The following is a 7,983-nucleotide window of genomic DNA, read 5'->3' as shown; positions in this document are numbered from 1 at the left end:
TCTAGAGGTGAGATGAGAAAGCAGAAAGTGTTAGAAGATGGTTGAATGGACATTGGAGAGCAGGGGTGGAAAGGAGAAGTGTGCTGTCACGGTATAGGGAGAGCAACTAGGATCACATAACAATGTCTGTATAAATTTTTGTATGAGAGACTAACTTGAATTGTAAACTTTCACTTAAACTACAACAATAAAAAAAAAAGAAAAAGAATTGGGTCTGTCTACATCACCATCACCCTCAACATCAATATCAACATCATTGCCATCACCATCATCATCATTTTCTTCTCACCATTTATTGGTAGCTTTTTAATATTCCAGGAACTAGTTATCTAGTGCTGCTACAACAGAAATACTACGAGTGAATGGGTTTAACAAACAGAAATTGATTCTCTTAAGTCTAGGAGGCTAGAAGTCTGAATTCAGGGTGCCAGTTATAGGCGAAGGCTTTCTCTGTTGGTTCTAGGGAAGGTCCTTATCATCAATCTTTCCCTGGTCTAGGAGCTTCTTAGTGTAGGGACCCCGGGTCCAAAGAACATGCTTTGCACCAGGCTCTGCTTGCTTGGTGGTAGGAGGTCCCCCTCTCTCTGCTTGCTTTTCTCCTTTTATCTCTTGTAAGATAAAAGGTGATGCAGGTCACATCCCATGGAAACTCCCCTTACATTTGATCAGGGCTGGGACCTGAGTAAGGTGTTACATCCCACCCTAATCGTCTTTAATGTAACCTAAACTTGCCTCATTAACCACAGGTCGTGATTAGGATTTACAACACATACGATAATCATATCAGATCACAAAATGGTGGACAACCACACAATACTGGGAATTATGGCTTAGCCGAGTTGACAGACATTTTGGGTGGACACAGTTCAACCCATAACACTACCCATACGCCTGTATCCTGATTTTGGGAATGTGAGGGGGGAATATATGTAACATGCGTCACACATGTCTTTGTCTTGTAAACTCAAGGACCGTCAGAGCTGGAAGTGTCCTCAGAAGTCCCCCTACCAACATTTTTCTATGAGACAAACATCCAAACTAAATTCCAGGCTAAACAGAAACCTCCTCTTCCAAACCTTCCCAACTCCAAGGCTCCAGGCAGGAGAAGTTTCTCTTTGTTTGGGCCTCCACAGCGTTTTCCCTTCTGGCTGTGAGAGCACTGGCTATATTTTATTGTGCTTTTTTGTTCACAACTCTATCTCCCTCCCCATTATGGTTGGGATTGCAGACTATTTAAGGGAAGAAATCCTGTTCTAATCCTTTTTTTCCGCCTCAATATCTATTACCTAACACAGAGAGAGAAGTGTAGTTACCAAAATTTATTGAATTGAATTATATATATGACTAATCTAAGGGCCAAGGTGTTAAGCAATGTGCTAAAATCACAGGTAGATTCATAGCAAGGACCAGGAAAGATAGCTCCTATTTATAATTTATGATATAGTATTGTGGCCCGCATTTGGGATGAACATTTGTCTCTATGTCTTTGTATGAGGTATGTGAAGGAAGGCTGGGCCTGGGTGTGTTCCTTTCTAAGGATGTGGCTCTGAGGGCACTATTGTCACTCTCAGGTTATTATCAGTGTTGGTTTTTACTGTGTTGACACCTATAGGACAAGGATGGAATTTTAAAAATTACTTAGCACAGCAGCAAGCACAGGGCTACTTTATTCATTTTTGTCTTTAATGAGGAAACAGGAGCCCTAATTCAGGAAGAGCTAAACTGATTTATTTACATTCTTACAGGAAAGCAGTAACAAAATTGGAATTAGAATCTAGGTTTTTTGATCTCTAACAGCTTTGAAGCATTCCTTGAATAGTCTCAGAAAGAGTTTAGAACAAATATATTAAGAATATAAATGCTTAAAAAAAGTTTCCATAAACAAACTAAAAAGACTCAATGTGTAGATGATTTTGTATATGTTTTTATGAGTGTGATCATTAAGGTTGTGTGTCAACTTGGCTGGGCCATGATTTCCAGTGGTTTGGTGGTTATGATGCAGTTTGGCAGTCGTATAAGAATGTGATGACTTCCATGATGAGATCTGATATAATGCGATGACCTCCATGATGAGATCTGCTGTAAGTAGCCAATTAGTTGAAAGGGAGTTTCCTGGGGGTGCGTCCTGTATCCAATATAGGTGGACTTTCTGGCAAGGCTCATAGGCTTTTCTCACTCTGGATCCTGCAGCTGGCTCCTATTCGTTTGACCTCTGGTTCTTGGGCACATGAGCTAGCAGCTTGCCTGCTGTCTTGCCTGCCAATCTTGGGATTCGTCAGTCTCTGCAGCCTGAGAACTAGAGGCCTGCTGTCTGACCTTCTGATCTTGGATTTACTAGCTCCTGCAGCTGCGTGAGTCAGGAGAAGCCTTCAGCCTGACAGTGGCCTTGGAACTTTCCAGCCTCTACAACCATGTAAGTCATTCCTTGGTATAAATCTCTCTCTATATAGGAGTTGGAATTGACTCGACAGCACAGCAACAAGGTATACATTTAGATACTTTACTGGTTTTGATTCTCTAGAGATCCCAGCCTAAGACAATGAGTATGGAGAAAGATGTAGAAAATTACTCTCTATTGGCTACCTTCAAGGGAGAGGGGGGATTGGAGGAAATGTCACTTGGAGATTATTGGCTTTTTTAATATGCATTTCTGTGGTTTCACAAAAAAATTAACACGATTAAAATTTTTTGACTGGCTGAATTTGTCTTTGAACACATCGTTTTCACTCAGGCCCATCTACTCAGCTTTTTTATCATAAATAACAAGATGAATCAGACTAGCACCAGTAAAGGAGATTTGTTGGAAACATTGATAAGTGGGCAATGACTTTGTGAGAACCCAGGGACAGGAACAGAAGCACAGCTTTACTTCATGGGAACTTAAGCCAGAGGGTAAGACTAGTTCAAGAAGACTTTTGGAACTTTAGAAAAAAGTGTGTGAGTTTCACTCCTACACTCACTATTAACATCCCACACCACACTCCATGTGATGTTGTCTACTCCTGTTCCACTACCAAGTGACACATTCTTCCCAATTTTCCCAGTTAAAGTTTCTGAGAGAGAGAATTAGATTGGCTCAGATTATCTTTTAAGGTCATGCCATATAACACATTACTCTCCTTTCTAGCCTAATAGGTATGACAAAATTGACTTCCTGTTAGGAGTCCCTGGCTGGCACAGTTAACACACTCGGCTACTAACCAAAAGGTTGGAGGTTTGAGTCCACCTAGATGCACCTTGGAAGAAAGGACTGGTGAACTACTTCAAAAAATCAGCCATTGAAAACCTTATGAGGTACAGTTCAATTCTGACACACATGGGATCATCATGAGTTGGAGTTGACTCAACAGCAACTGGTTTTATTAGGTAGAACTTATTGCATGGGAGGTGGAGTTATGTGTTACAAAAGTCATGTGGGTGTGGGAGGGGAAGCCTTGGACTAGCTCTTGCTCTTGAGACACCCATTCAGTATTTCTTCTTCTTTAGCCCCGTAGAAGGAAATATTTTTATACATGTGCTTCACTTGTTATTTATGGGCCTATAGTTATTTCTTAGCTGTAGTACCCTGTCTTAGCTAGTGCTGCTGTAACAAAAAATACCAGAGATGGGTAGCTTTAAAGAAAAAAAATTTATTTTCTCAGAGTTCTGGAGGCTAGAAATCCAAATTCAGGGCATGACTATAGAGGGAAGTCCTTCCTTGTTGGTAGTCAGGAGTTTCTTGGCATTCCTTGACATTCCTTGACATCCCTGGGCATCTGTATTTCTCCTATGTATGCGTCTATTCTAATGTGTTTGTAACTCAACTCTACTCTGATATGATCCCAGTAACGTAACAAGAGAAAACTCCTATTTCCAAACAGGCTCATATTTATAGGTACTAGCTGCCATCAAGTTGATTCCAAATCATGCAACCCGATATGTGTCAGAGAACTGCACTCCATAGGATTTTCAATGGCTGATTTTTCAGAAGTAGAATGCCAGGCCTTTCTTCTGAAGCATCTCTGGGTGGACTCAAAGCTCCAAACGTTTGGTTAGTAGCCAAGCGCCATAACGGTGTGCACCACCCAGGGACTCCATTTATAGGTACAGAAGTTATAACAGATATTTTGAGGGGACACTATTCAACCCATAACATACTCTCTGCTTAACTCTTATTACATTTAATTGAGGTTGCTTCTGCATAAGTTTTTAACATCACTAGACTGTAAATTCTCTAAGGAATGACACTGTGATTGCTTCATGTGGTATCTTAGGCATCTAGTATTGGGCCCGGCTCTTAGTAGGTCCTTAGCAAATATTTATTGGATGAATGAATGGCCTGAAGGATTACCAGGGTATTTTTAAATTTGTTAAAAGACAGCATTGTTCAATTTCCAGGGGCCTGGGTTTCCTGTTCTGTTAATCTGAAACTGAAAATTGCTGTTTGTTAGTGATTCTGCAAAGCAACTTGACATGATTCGGAGTGTCTTGGAAAGTGGCATGGAAAGATGGCAGTGGCTAGGAAGGTGGGGCTGGGGATGCCTGAGTAAGGTGGGAGGCTGGGTGACTTGTTGAGATTGGTTGTATAACACGAAAGGCAACCCACCCATCCTGATATGTAATGCAAAAGGAGACTATGCAGATCATATCTGTTTATATCTCTGATCTAGAAAGCTCAGAAACAGCTGTCAAGCCCTGCTTGGGACACATTCATATCCTGCTTGTGATACGAATCTTAAGTGGGTGATACTCGCACAATCACGACTTTGTTCCAAGCTGCACGATAAGTTTGCCATAACCTCGGGCTGTCACGCATGTTCTGATGGCTATGCACAGAGTCACCGGAGCTGTCTGAGATGCCATTTTCTCTCTGCATAGTTTTCAGGACACTTTTAAATGTCACCTATCAAAGTTTAGTTTCTTCCCACGGTACCTAGCCTGGGAAAGTGTTATTCAGGGTGCATTTGGGTGGGAGACATGACGTCAATGTAAAGACTCAGACTGCCTACAGGTCAAGGCTCCCCTTTGCCCTCAAGCCCTGGTTATTCTAGACCAGTCAATCGGCCTGTTCTCTAGCCTGCTAGGAAGCATATCAATGGCGTGAGCGAACACAGAGCCTGCATCTGTTCTAGTCAGGGTCACATAAAAGCAGCTCACAGTAGCTTAAGTCAATGATACTTCAGGAAACTTTTCAATTCTCCAAATCCTTCCCAGGGACTGTGTGTGCTTCATGGCTTATATTAAAGGCAGGAGAGTAAAGAGAGTAGGCTAGAGGTAAAAAGAGATGATTATTTTTAAGATTGTACACAATTGCTGCCAAGTGATAGTGAATGGAGACAATAATATGGATGTTTTAAAAGAGAAATTCTTGACCTTTGGGCCTCAGCATTCTAGACAAATAAGGCAGAAGAATTGCACTAAATATCAATTGTTCTTTATTTCTCAATAGCTTTCTAGTCAAGAGCATAAGCTTCAATGTCATAAAAAATTGGGTTTGAATCCAAACTTTAATACTTACTAGCTGTGGGATCTTGGCTGAATGAGTGCCTTAAGAGCCTGAGTTTCCTCACGTGTAACAGGGATAATCAAATCTCCTTGCATGTTTCTTTTAAGGATTAAATGCATTGAAGTTAAGCACTGAGGACAGTTCATGGTATGGTGATTGCTCAGTAAATAGTAGTTCGTAATATAATTCCATTTGGAGAGTATTGCTTTATGAGGATCTGCCTGCTTTCTTTTTCACCCTTACCCAGGTTTTTATATTGCTTTTACTTGCTGGGAACTTGCTGAGAAACACTGAGCCAGGGCTGGCTCCCTGGAAAATACTAAAGGGGAAGACACCAGCATTGGCAGATGACCTAGGGAAATAGCACAACCTTATTGATGCATTGCCTTTGAACCCCCATGATGGCTGGTCCCAGTGCCTCATTGTAAAAGGTGTAGTTACCTGCTTTCTTTGCTTCAATTTGCTTTGGGTGGCTTAACAAATACACCCACACATGCTTGTTAAGGCTGGAACTACAGGTTACCACATGCCCTGTGCACCACTCTAAAGAACTTTCTTTCCATTTGAATTTATTTTAAGTTTCTCTCAGTGCTTACTGACACTGGTGTTATGACTTTACTTAACAGCTTCATGATGTTCTGGCTACTTTTGCTTAGTTTCCCAACTGTGAAATTTAATGGTTCAGTTTTGAGCACAAGCTCCTGTCATATCCAACCCTGAATTAATTTATTGGCTCACGATCTCTCAATTTCCTACTATTTAAGAACAAGGACTTTAGTTGTGAAGTGATGTATTTTACTAACAGCTACCTTATTTTTATGAATGTTTATGGCATAAGGTAGGGGTTAAGAGCACAAATGCTGGAGCAGACTGCTCATATTCTGATTCCAGAACCATCATTTACTAGGTATGTGATCTAAGTGGCAAGTTACTTAATTAATCCCTCTGGACCTTAATTTCCTTATCTTCACAGAGTGCTTACATGGATTAAATGAACTTAATATATGTAAAGCACTAAAAAATACCTGGGACATAATAAGTGTTACAGAAATGTTAGTTATTATTGTTATTATTATTGTCATGCAGATAAACTCCACTGGCCACTCCTTTTCTCAGGAAGACCAGCAATCAAACTGTAATCACTGTCTGCTAGTATTCAGTTCTAGAAGCTTAAGAGGGACTGTCTGATGTCACGCCACCCCCCACGGCAAGGAGGACTGGACATTAAATTGGCATCTACAGAGCTGAGAATAGAGAAAGAAGTGTCTTGTAGTCAGAGCTGAGATGGTATCAACAGTTTGGAGACGAGGATTCACACACGTCACAAAAGCAAGTTTGGGGCTGATAAGTGAAACTGGTGTGGGGAAGGTGATGAGGGTGAGGAAAGCTTCATGGACATTGTCACGGAGAATCATAGACTGACTACATGAGCTAGTCTCAGGAGAATTCTGACTGTGACACGGATGGGTTGGCTACATTGAAAGAGAAGTTACAAAGCAGTCATGCTTCACCAGCTCTTTTCCCTGTTGGATTAGTTCTGACATGTCCTTCGGTTCAGCTGGTGGAGGGCCTTGACATGTTCTCATATATTCCAGAGAAAGAAAGCGGGTTTCCTTGGCTATTCCTATGGCCCAATATATCAATTTCTAAACTGGTCACGGTGCCCAGGGTTGCCCAGCCTTCTTCAAATACTTAGTAGCTTTGTGGTTGCAGATATAAAGAACTTTGAAACATACTTCCCAATACTTGGAAAATAACAAATAGTTAATAACTTACAGAGATGACAAACTTCAGAAACAGCAACAAAAATTACCTCTCCTGCCATACTACTATAACTTAGTGCATATATGCTGTGCTACTGTGCTGTTGTTGTTGTTATTGGCCATTGAGTCAGCCCCCGACTCATGGCAACCCCGTGTGTTACAGAGCAGAACTGCTCCGTAGGGTTTTCTCGGCTGTAATCTTTACAAAAGCAATTCATCAGGCCTTTCTTCTGTGGAGCCACTGGGTGGGTTCAAACCACCAATCTTTAGATTAGCAGCTGATCTCAAACTGCTTTTGCCACCCAGGCTTCTCTTGTGCTACTATAACTTAGTGCCTATAGCACTACACGAGTTGTACACTAGTGCCGTAATTTAGTGCAAATACATGCTGGGTTTAGCTTGTTTCTGTTATCTCATCGATCCCTTGTACTAGCCTAAAAGAAGGTTCATATTATCACATTCATTTTTTCATATGACTAATGCACTGCTCAGAGAGATTACATTATTTGCCCCCAAATCCAATAATCTGATTTAGGCTAAAACGGATCACTCTGGGATAAGTGAGGGACAGGAAGGAAATCAGCAAGACCGATTAGAAGGCTACAGCAGCAGTTTAAAAGAGAGGCAATAGTAGCTTAGGCAAAAGTGGTAACAGTGGAGATGGTGAGAAATTGTCAACTCCTGTATGTATTATGTAGGTAGTACTAACTGAAAATCCTGACAGGATACATGTAG

This window comes from Trichechus manatus, unplaced genomic scaffold (assembly GCF_000243295.1).
Source record: "Trichechus manatus latirostris isolate Lorelei unplaced genomic scaffold, TriManLat1.0 scaffold00036, whole genome shotgun sequence".
Taxonomy (NCBI): domain Eukaryota; kingdom Metazoa; phylum Chordata; class Mammalia; order Sirenia; family Trichechidae; genus Trichechus; species Trichechus manatus.
The sequence above is the reverse complement of the archived record's forward strand: the minus strand, read 5'-3'. Positions refer to the sequence as shown.